This window comes from Carassius gibelio, chromosome A3, assembly GCF_023724105.1.
Source record: "Carassius gibelio isolate Cgi1373 ecotype wild population from Czech Republic chromosome A3, carGib1.2-hapl.c, whole genome shotgun sequence".
NCBI classification, from domain to species: Eukaryota; Metazoa; Chordata; class Actinopteri; order Cypriniformes; family Cyprinidae; genus Carassius; species Carassius gibelio.
Genome location: NC_068373.1, coordinates 2228760 through 2241365, shown reverse-complemented (window position 1 = coordinate 2241365; position 12606 = coordinate 2228760). Strand labels below are relative to the sequence as shown.

Below are 12606 nucleotides of genomic sequence, written 5' to 3'. Positions count from 1 at the left end.
GCAGAAAGTTAAGAAAAAATATTTTCACTACAGATTTTTTTAGTATTTTATTGAAAACATATTTAAGTTCAATAATTAGGTGCCTGCCAAACACAAGTTACTTACTTTTTCACTTGTAATCAAAACAATTTACAGAAAAACAGATGTCTTTAATGGTATTGTTTGTCAACCCAACTTAATGCAATGTAAATAACTGTTATGGACAAATTAGCCAATGTGTAGAAATAACAAAAATCAGAACATGAAACATTTTCTAAATTATATAATTGTATAAAATATAATATACAATATTCAATTAAACATTTTTGTTGAAATAATATAAGTAAATCAGTAAAGTTTATTAGATTTTAAACAGCATATTCTTTTCTTTTTTCTTCTTTTTTTTGTGTGAAAAGAGTTCATAAACAGAGCTGACCCTTTAAGTAACAGGCGGAATCAGATCGTCAATTCTGTTACACTCTTGACAGCAGTGTTACTCTACCTTGGTAACAGAATTTGACGGTAACAGAGTTGACAATTTTTTTACCTTAAACTCCACTTGATAACATAAATGCTAAGAGCACATGATGAAATCATGATTTAAAAACTTTTAAAAAACAGAAAGTGTGACCAGTAAAAAAATCTGTTTTCTTTTAAGATTGTGGCAACATAATATCTTAAACTGTGTTCCAAAGATCTTACTGGTTTGGAACGACGTGAGGGTTAGTTATTAATTACATAATTTTGCTATTTGGGTGAACTATCCCTTTAAATATAAGGCCTATCTATACAAATAATTAACTGCACTGGCACTCCCGTGGAACGTTACTGCCAGTGTGGATAAGTAAATATTGAAATTACAAATTACATGATATAAAAAAAATTATTGCAGTTTACTTATTAATATAATAATGATCTGTAACAGTGCTTTCAGTCTTTGATTCAATTATTTACTCAAAACATATTTTTGTTGTATAGATTTGATGCTTAGTTATAGTCAATTCAAGTCACCTTAAATTATATAGCACTTTAAAAAAAAAACCCATTGCGTCAAAGCACTGAACAACATTCATTTGGAAAACAGTGTGTCAATAATGCAAAATGATAGTTGAAGGAAGTTCATCATTGAATTCAGTGATGTCATCTCTGTTCAGTTTAAATAGTGTCTGTGCAGTTATTTGCAATCAAGTCAACGATATCACTGTAGATGAAGTGACCCCAACTAAGCAAGCCAGAGGCGACAGCGGCAAGGAACCGAAACTCCATCGGTGACAGAATGGAGAAAAAAACCTTGGGAGAAACCAGGCTCAGTTGGGGTCAGTTCTCCTCTGACCAGACGAAACCAGTAGTTCAATTCCAGACTGCAGCAAAGTCAGATTGTGCAGAAGAATCATCTGTTTCCTGTGGTCTTGTCCCGGTGGTCATCTGAGACAATGTCTTTACAGGGGATCTGTATCTGGGGCTCTAGTTGTCCTGGTCTCTGCTGTCTTTCAGGGCAGTAGAGGTCCTTTCTAGGTGCTGATCCACCATCTGGTCTGGATACGTACTGGATCCAGGTGACTGCAGTGACCCTCTGATCTGGACACAGACTGGATCTGGTGGCCACGGTGACCTCGGAACAAGAGAGAAACAGACAAATATTAGCGTAGATGCCATTCTTCTAATGATGTAGCAAGTACATCGGGTGTTATGTGAAGTGTTTCCGGTTCCGGTTTATCTAATTAATGCAGCCTAAAAATCCTTTAATGGATTTGCATATTAAAAGCATATTAGTATGTTATGTGTAAGCCAGGTTAAAGAGATGGGTCTTTAATCTAGATTTAAACTGCAAGAGTGTGTCTGCCTCCCGAACAATGTTAGGTAGGTTATTCCAGAGTTTAGGCGCCGAATAGGAAAAGGATCTGCCGCCCGCAGTTGATTTTGATATTCTAGGTATTATCAAATTGCCTGAGTTTTGAGAACGTAGCGGACGTAGAGGATTATAATGTAAAAGGAGCTCATTCAAATACTGAGGTGCTAAACCATTCAGGGCTTTATAAGTAATAAGCAATATTTTAAAATCTATACGATGTTTGATAGGGAGCCAGTGCAGTGTGGACAGGACCGGGCTAATATGGTCATACTTCCTGGTTCTAGTAAGAACTCTTGCTGCTGCATTTTGGACTAGCTGTAGTTTGTTTACCAAGCGTGCAGAACAACCACCCAATAAAGCATTACAATAATCTAACCTTGAAGTCATAAATGCATGGATTAACATTTCTGCATATGACAATGAGAGCATAGGCCGTAATTTAGATATATTTTCGAGATGGATAAATGCAGTTTTACAAATGCTAGAAACGTGGCTTTCTAAGGAACGATTGCGATAAAATAGCACACCTAGGTTCCTAACTGATGACGGAGAATTGACAGAGCAACCATCAAGTCTTAGACAGTGTTCTAGGTTATTACAAGCAGAGTTTTTAGGCCCTTTAATTAACACCTCTGTTTTTCAGAATTTAGCAGTAAGAAATTACTCGTCATCCAGTTTTTTATATCGACTATGCATTCCATTAGTTTTTCAAATTGGTGTGTTTTCAAATTGGTGTGTTATAATGTGAGTTTACTTTTATAAGCCACTTTTTTGTTTGAGGTTATGCTCACTAATGTTCCAGTGTGCTATAAAAGAAAATATCAAAAGGTAACGGTTTATAATAACATTCCGTTTCAACTAATTTTAAATCATTAGTTAATGATGAACTAATAATATACCAAACATGACTATACATTTATAAATGATTAATTAGTGATAAGTTAAAATTTTAGTAATGTTTTAATTCAGTTTACAAAATATGACTATATGTTCATAAATGATTGATAAGTGGTAGGCTAATGATTGACAAATGTGTTGTAAGTTAGAGTAGATGGACAACCAGAATGGGTAATACTGTCATGTGTACTGCCGCCACAGGGCCACGGCGTTTACTGCAAGTCAGTCGTGTTTTAAAATCAATCGCGAAACTACCGCCAGGTGGCACAAAAGTATGGATTGCGAACTGACTGCATTTATAAAATGTTGGTTTGTAAACGGAGATGAAAGGACGAAGACAACAATTACATTATAATATAGCATTGTGACATCCTTAAAAAACAAAAGAACATTTACAGTGAGTTAATTTCAAAACGTGGGAAAGTCTTAGGCTACAGTCTATCAAAAATTAAAAGAAAGACCTTTACACAAAGCCTCTTATGCATGCTACTGTTATTTATCAGAAATTATATATATATATATATATATATATATATATATATATATATATATATATATATATAATTTATATATATTTTTTTTTAGTTGCACCAACTAATCCACTAATCCATTAGTAGACTTCAATGCTCGGCCATGACACTTTAAGCTTAACGTTGATTAGTCTCTGGTCCTATAGAGGGCACAACAGGATAATAAATCTTTGAAGGACTTCCACATTTACGAACCATTTCCAAACAGTTAAAAATTACAAATAAATGTATAATCCGAATGGTCCACAAGACATGCTCGAAATTGATTGGGAGAACACACATTATTGTAAACATCTTATTGTACAGGTAATTTAACCGATGTTCTAATTGAATGTGCTGCTGCACTGTAATGCACACACATAGACTACAGACAGCAGCTCGTATGTCACGTGCTGATTGCTCGCACACAGAATCATTCAGCACGGATAAGTATTGTCAATGATATTCTGTGATTTCTCAAAAGAATTGCTTAAAAACTGAAAAGTTCAAGCATATATTTGCTATTAACTAAATCCCACAGTGTCACTACTACTACTTGAGGGACGCTTTCATGTAGAAATAATTCATACAATCGCTCTCACTAATGCATTCATATGAATGGAATCTGTCTGTACTGTGCTACTTTATCTTTATCTGATTTAGAATGAGCAGAAATCTTTGAGAAATAAAATGACCCAAAGGCAAAATAACTGATAAAAATGAGCTGTTATAGGAGCAATAGCCATGTACGCAGGACTATGTCATATGCCATAGCTGTAAACAAGGTGTTTTTCACAGCTCCAAACTTTTGTTCATAAATGACGTCATCATCGACTAGTCGACTTTGACTCGACTTTCATCACATAAAAGTTGACTTTTAAAAAATCTGAAGTCGTTTATCCCCCTAAAATGTATCATTTTAAGGAATAAAAATATGTTTAAGTTTCATGGCATCAACACATCTCAAAAAAGTTGGGACAAGGCCATGTTTACCATTCTGTGGCATCCCCTCTTTTTTTTACAACAGTCTGCAAACGTCTGGTGACTGATGAGATAGGTTGCTCAAGTTTTGGAATAGAAATGTTGCCCCATTCTTGTCTAATACATGCTTCTAGTTGCTCGACTATCTTAGGTCTTTGTCGAATATTACTCTTTATGATGTGCCAAATGTTTTCTATTAGTGAAAGATCTGGACTGCAGGCTGGCCATTTCAGTACCCGGATCTTTCTTTTACGCAGCCATGATGTTGTAATTGATGCAGTATGTGGTCTGGCATTGTCATGTTGGAAAATACAAGGTCTTCCCTGAAAGAGAAGAGATCTGGATGGGAGCATACGTTGTTCTATAACTTGGATAAATCTATCAGCATTGATGGAGCTCATCTTTCCAGATGTGTAAGCTGCCCATGCCACACGCACTCATGCAACCCCATACCATCAGAGATGCAGGCTTCTGAACTGAGGGCTGATAACAACTTGGGTTGTCCTTGTCCTCTTTAGTCTGGATGACATGGCGTCCTAGTTTTCCAAAAAGAACTTCAAATTTTGATTCGTCTGACCACAGAACAGTATTCCACAGTCCATTTAAAATGAGACTCGGCCCAGAGAAAACGCCTGCGCTTCTGGATCATGCTTAGATATGGCTTATTTTTTGACCTTAAGAGTTGTAGCCGGCAACAGTGGATGGCACAGTGGATTGTGTTCACCAGCAATGTTTCTGGAAGTATTCCTGAGCCCATGTTGTGATTTCCAGTACTGTAGCATTCCAGTATGTCATGCAGTGCCATCTAAGGGCCCGAAGATCACGGCCATGCACAATTGTTTTCCAGCCTTGACCCTTACGCACAGAGATTGTTCAAGATTCTCTGAATCTTTGGATGATGTTATGCAGGGTAGATGAGGATAACTTCAAATTCTTTGCAATTTTTCTCTGAGAAACTCCTTTCTGATATTGCTACACTATTTTTTGCCGCAGCATTGGGGGAATTGGTGATCCTCTGCCCATCTTGACTTCTGAGAGACACTGCCACTCTGAGAGGCTCTTTTTATAGGCATCATTTTGCAAATTTACCTAATAAGTTGCAAATTGATCCTCCTTCCTTATATGTACATTTAACTTTTCCAGCCTCTTATTGCTACCTGTCCCAACTTTTTTTGAATGTATAGCTGTTATGAAATCCAAAATGAACCAATATTTGTCATGGCATTTCAAAATGTCTCACTTTCAAAATTTGATATGTTATCTATATTCTATTGTGAATAAAATATAAGTTTATGAGATTTGTAAATTATTCCATTTCTTTTTTTACTCACAATTTGTACAGTGTCCCAACTTTTTTTACATTTGGTTTGTAGATAGAAAGAACCTTACCACTTTTGGCAAAAACAAATTTTCTTAATCTGAGATTTTCTTTCTTCGGTAAGGGGCCAATAACTCTTTTGTTGCTAAGTTTCAAAACATACCTAAACAGCATATCGTCGCTGTCGGGCAGAAACCTCCTATGTCCAAATTTGGTAAATTTCATATTTTTTGCACAAATCGATGCTATTAGTCCCCATGTGGTTCTGTTCATTTTACAAATTATTAACCAATCTAAAGTTTTAAGTATAACTTGAGAGCAAATCTTTTAACTCCACTGGACACTTCAACTGTCTGTGAAGTCTCATAACTCCACCTATTCTTCACTCCGCAGGAGCTTCGCGGCATATGTCTGCTCAAGATTGAGAGACGCAAAGAATTCTCATCGAGCAACACATCCTCTGAGCTAAATGTCCTCAAAACAATGGTTATTCATGATTCAGTTATATGAATTATATAATAACAGTTTAGATATTTTATATATAACAGTTTTATTTCAAAGTAATGGCAGTGCTGGGGTGTCATGTATCATTTCTGAGGATGCTAGATTTTTGTTTCTGCTAGGTCTAGCATTGGACGGTAGTTATCTTGTTGACTGAAATTGTTGACTGAACTTGTTGACACACTCTTGCAGTTTAAATCTAGATTAAAGACCCATCTCTTTAACCTGGCATACACATAACATACTAATATGCTTTTAATATCCAAATCCATTAAAGGATTTTGAGGCTGCATTAATTAGGTAAACCGGAACCGGGAACACTTCCCATAACACACTATGTACTTGTTCATTAGAAGAATGGCATCTACGCTAATATTTGTCTGTTTCTCTCTTGTTCCGAGGTCACCGTGGCCACAAGATCCAGTCTGTATCCAGATCAGAGGGTCACTGCAGTCACCCGGATCCAGTACGTGTCCAGACCAGATGGTGGATCAGCACCTAGAAAGGACCTCTACTGCCCTGAAAGACAGCGGAGACCAGGACAACTAGAGCCCCAGATATAGATCCCCTGTAAAGACCTTGTCTCAGATGACCACCGGGACAAGACCACAGGAAACAGATGATTCTTCTGCACAATCTGACTTTGCTGCAGTCTGGAATTGAACTACTGGTTTCGTCTGGTCAGAGGAGAACTGACCCCAACTGAGCCTGGTTTCTCCCAAGGTTTTTTCCTCCATTCTGTCACCGATGGAGTTTCGGTTCCTTGCCGCTGTCGCCTCTGGCTTGCTTAGTTGGGGTCACTTCATCTACAGCGATATCATTGACTTGATTGCAAATAAAAACAGACACTATTTAAACTGAACAGAGATGACATCACTGAATTCAATGATGAACTGCCTTTAACTATCATTTTGCATTATTGACACACTGTTTTCCTAATGAATGTTATTCAGTTGCTTTGACGCAATGTATTTTGTATAAAGTGGTATTTAAATAATGGTAATTTGACCTAACTTGAAATCTTACATGGTTTTGTTTCTGACAAGAATAATGCCATTGTATTAGTTAGCCACTATGCAATGGTTTTGTCATCATGTTTGGTGAGATACACTGTAAAACCTGACAAGTAAACTTAACTCAAACCGTTTGAGTAAACAGATTGCCTTGATTTAAACCCTGTGGCCCGGTTTCACAGACGGGGCTTAGACTAAGCCAGGATTAGATCATAGTTCAATTAAGACATTTAAGCAATTTTTACAAATGTGCCTTAGACAAAAAACATTACTGGTGTGCATCTTGACACAAAATAAAGGCACTGATATATTTTAAGATCAGTCAATGCAAGTTTCTTTCAGATGAAACAGCTCAGATTTACATTTTAGTCTTGGACTAGGTTTAAGACTTGTCTGTGAAACCGGGGGTGTAAGTTTTAAAACTTTGCATTCAAATAATTAAGTAATTAACTTTTCTTCAGTGATTCTGTTTGTTAGCAGCAGCTGTTCATCACTAATTCTCAATCAGCACTTAGTTAATCACTTAATTACTTATTTGCAATATACATCTTCTTTCAGTGAACTCAACTGAATTAAGTTCAGAGTACTCGTAACTGTTAGTTTTTTCAACTTAAATGGTTTAAGGCAATCGGTTTCCTCAAACGGTTTGAGTTAACATAACTTGTCAGGTTTGAGTGAAGCTGTGTCTGAAGTCAGCTGTTGTTCCTTTCTCTCTTTTCTTCAGTAATTATGTTTGTTAACAGCAGGTGTTCATCACTAAAGCTCGATTATCACTCAGTTAATCACTTAATTACTTGATTGTAATGTTTATCTTCTTTCAGTTAACTCAACTGAATTAAGTTCAGAGTACTCATAACTGTTAGTTTTTTCAACTTAAATGGTTTAAGGCAATCAGTTTCATCAAACGGTTTGAGTTAACATAACTTAAGGATGTCTGTTTACTCAAACGATTTGAGTTAAGTTAACTTGTCGGGTATTACAGTCAAGGCAATCGGTTTACTCAAACGATTTGAGTTAAGTTAACTTGTCGGGTTTTACAGTGTAGCTAGCGTGATTTTCATGGGGCTTAAAAAAAGAAAACTTGACCCCCGCTAGTTCTGGTGCTTGTCTGAACAATCTACTGCAATGCGGACAAAACCCTGTGTATTGCAGATAAGACAGGATTGTAGCTTACAATGTAAAGGAATGCCGTCATGTTCAACAAGTAGCTGCCTTTGCCATCATGTTCATAACTTTAAGCAAGCTAGCTGGCTTCTTGCCTCGTTATCATATGTAACCATGCTGTATAATTTAGGGAAATTACCTTTATTTTATATAAAACTTTTGTGCAGCAACCGTGTCTGTGTCCTTAGAGGAACTGTCAGATGCGGCCTCTATTCAGGCCATGTGAAGATAAAAGAGCTGAAATTCAAACATCTCCAAGACCTGAAGGAAGTCATCCCAAAAGACTTTCACAGCTTTTATGAAAATTTGCTCCACTAGATTAATATAGAATGCAGTATTAACACCGTCAATATGATGGCAATGTAACACCACACAAAGAGCCTCACAGATACAGACACACAGACAAGGTCTCACCCTACTCACGGAGTAATGGGCTTAGTAAATGCATGAAATGTATTTCTCAACAAGGGGGCAAAATCGCTTCATTGTATGCAGAGATGTATAAAGTACTAGAGACCAATACTTGAGTAAAAGTACAAGTGTTCTATCAAAAAAGTGACTTGAGTAGAAGTTGAAGTGCTCTTTAAGCACCACACTTAAGTAGAAGTACTAAAGTATTCAACATTTTTTGTACTTAAGTATTGCAAGTAGTCTATTTTAAAATTTACTACTCAAGTACTGAAAGTAAAAGTAGAAGTATTGTGTTATGCAGCTATTAAAGAAAGTAGTCAAAAGTTTGAACATATTGTTTTTACTATTTCAAATGATTAACCTAAAGGACAATCACAATTCCTTTGACTGTAACTTCTTGTAAACAAAAAAGGGTTACTAGGGTTAGTTAGCCCAATTTGCAAAATGATGTCATTAATAACTTACCCTCATGTTGTTTCAAACCCATAAGACATCAGAGGGTCATTTAGAATTTTTTGAAGCATCGAAAATACATTTTGGTCCAAAAATAGCAAAAACTACGACTTTATTCAGCATTGTCTTCTCTTCCGTGTCTGTTGTAAGACAGTTAAAAACAAAGCAGTTTGTGATATCTGGTTTGCGAACGAATCATTCGATGTAACCGGATCTTTTTGAAACAGTCCACCAAATCGAACTGAATCGTTTTAAACAGTTCGCGTCTCCAATACGCATTAATCCACAGATGAATTAAGCTGTTAACTTGTTTAATGTGTCTGACATTCCCTCTGAGTTAAAACAAACCAATATCCCGGAGTAATTCATTGACTCAAACAGTACACTGACTGAACTGCTGTGAAGAGAGAACTGAAGATGAACACCGAGCCGAGCCAGATAACGAACAATAGACTGACTCCTTCACGAGTCAAGAACCGTTTCTGTCAGACGCGTCCGATTCGTGAACCGATGAGCTGATGATACTGCGCATCTGTGATTCAGCGTGAAGCAAACCGACACACAGAGCGCTGGACCGAACTGATTCTTTTGGTGATGGATTATGAACTGGTTCTGTGTTAATGTTATGAGCCCAGGTGCAGTAAACGCCAATGACGCCATTGCATCGAGCACAAAAGAATCGGTGAACTGTTTTCTTCAACTGGTTTATTGAAGCGAACTGACAGAAAGAACTAACGTTACTGGTCATCCGAGAACCGATGCAACCGGTTCTTGACTCGTGAACGAGTCATTATCTGGCTCGGCTCGGTGTTCATCTCTCTCTTCACAGCAGTTCAGTCAGCACGCGCAGTCTTCTTAATAGCTTGATTCGCTCAATAATGTGCCAGCTTCATCAAACCTGCCATCTAAAGTTCTGGCAGTGGTGTAATGGAATGATTCGTAACATTATTATAATTGTAACGAGTAACGATGCAGTACATAAAAAAAATATCGGAGTAAAATCATTAAACTCAGCGAAAATATGTACCGAAGTAAAAGTGGAAGTAGGAGAAAAAAATAATACTCCAGTAAAGTACAGATACCGCCTTTTAGTACTTAAGTACAGTAGTGAAGTAGTTCTACTTCATTACTATACATCTCTGATTGTATGTAGAGAGAGACAGACGCAGACAATTTACATATCTCTCTTCCTTTCTCTCTCAAAATGGCCATATTTGAGAAAAATGTTCATCACTGGATATAACTGTCTTTTTTTTTTTTGTAAAACGTATTATTGAAAGTTGACTAATATTCAATTATTTGCAGCTTCATCTTACCTCGCTCTCTTTAATGTTAAACTGATGCTTCGTGCTCTGCTTCTGTGAACAGTAAACCCTGCCTACTTTGATTTGATTTGGCCATCTCAGTCATTTTGACATTTACAAGCGCTGTTTTTTTTTGCATTATTGACATTCTGTTTTCCTAATTAATGTTGTTCAGTTGCTTTGACGCAATGTTTTTTTGTTTAAAGCGCTATATAAAAAAAGGGGACTTGACTTGTTAGACCGCTGAGGCTTTGATCTGAAGTGCCTGCTATGTGGAGTGTCCGCGTGCGCATCCGTAGACTAGCAAGTTCATTCTCACACTGTAATAGTATTTATGGCTCTTAACAGCCTGTGTGACTATGAGAAGTTATTACCTCAAAATGTACATCAGTGTGCAGTTCTTCCTATTGCTTGTGTGTCATCGATTATCCTGCTGTAGGTTGCAGACACCTGTTATAGACTACGCCTCTCTTGGCACTGTGCATGTAAAATACCCCAAGTAGCAAGGTTTTTATTTATGGGAGAAAAAAAGGCTGTCTACTGGTGCCAAGTAAGCCTCTTTGGATCAACATGTTTTTTAGACATTAACGAATGAAAATAGGTAAGATACATTTGACTAGGCCTGTTGTATTAAAAATCGATAGCTGTAATGCTTTGGTGTAGGTAGGTGCAAAGGTAAGTTTGCGAGCAGATTTCCGCGTATTAGACATCTTAATCAGCTCATAGTTTTGTATTGCATCACTTATAGCACTCAAATCTTTAAAACAGAGTTTAGGAAGATGTATGTAACCACAGTCGTTAACTTTGGTTAGCTTATTGAAGCCTTTTCTCTTGTCAAAATGTTCAACGCAACCGCCAATCTTGCCTGCAGATTAATTTCTCGCCTATTAGACTAGTCAACTTATTGTTTTATTTTGGTAATGCATCACTCATAGCTCTAATATTTAAAATAAAGTTTAGGAAGATGTATGTAATCACAATCATTTGCTTTGATTTGCCTTGTCTCTTGTCAAAAGGCTCAACGTTGTTGAACACTGCTGGCAGCAACGATGTCTGTATCCGTACCAATTCCTATCAATGAAAGTCTAATTTCGTATCTTCCTGCTCCCAAGTCATGAATCTTGTATCTCCGATAAAACATCATTTTGGGGAAATGTTGTGTTAATGTTCGTACACAACATCATATGATAACAATATAAGGTATTATACCAACTTTAACAATACAATGTTTAATAACTAAAAAAATATGCAGGTTTTTTCTATTTTCTGAAAAAAATGGTTTTGGAGATGCAAGGATTCTTCCCAACAGTGATGATATGCTGTTTTTTCAACTTTTAAAATATGGAAGGTTATTCACCATCATATTCTCCTAGAATATAGGTATGTACATTCTAAAATCTAAATTGTTCTTACTTTAAACAATATCACCCCCCCCCCCCAAAAAAAAAAACTGTTGATGTAAGATCGATGTAAGCGTGCGTGATCATTGTTAACAGGTATGATTCACTCTAGAATGCACTACATATAAACTCTTGACTAAAAAGCTCTCATCCTCTACAAAGCTCTCATCCTCTACAGACACCTAACAAGCACATGGCCATGCAGGTTGCCTGTATTAATGTGTTTTTCTTGTCAGTCTTGTTATTGTGTTCCTCACGGCTGTTGTATGGTGAGAGGGAGGCCGTTGTTCTCTCAAGACTGTTCTCTGATAAAAGGGCAGTCGTTGCTCCCTCACGGCTTTTGTTTGGTAAGAGGGTGGTCGTTGTGTTCCTCATGACTGTCGTCTGGTAAGAGGGCGGTCGTTGTGTTCCTCATGACTGTCGTCTGATAAGAGGGAGGTCATTGTTCCCTCACGGCTGTCATCTGGTAAGAGGGCGGTCATTTTGTTCCTCATGACTGTCGTCTGGTAAGAGCGAGGTCATTGTTCCCTCATGACTATCATCTGGCAATAGGGAGGTTGTTGCTCCCTCATGACTGTCATCTGGTAAGAGGGAGGGTGTTGTTCCCTCATTGCTGTCATCTGGTAAGAGGGAGGTTGTTGTTCCCTCATGACTGTTGTCTGGTAAGAAGGAGGTCATTGTTCCCTCATGGCTGTCGTCTGGTAAGAGGGAGGGTGTTGTTCCATCATGACTGTCGTCTGGTAAGAGAGTGGTCATTGTTCCCTCATTACTGTCGTCTGGTATGAGGGAGGTCATTGCTCCCTCACGACTATCATCTGGTATGA

General features: G+C 37.3%; 1 protein-coding gene across 5 annotated transcripts in view; it reads left to right on the top strand.

Moving 5' to 3' along the window:
* The window catches only part of LOC127943737 (gastrula zinc finger protein XlCGF8.2DB-like), a 313695-nt gene that overhangs the window by 263736 nt on the left and 37353 nt on the right, over positions 1 to 12606 (top strand). The window lies entirely within an intron of this gene.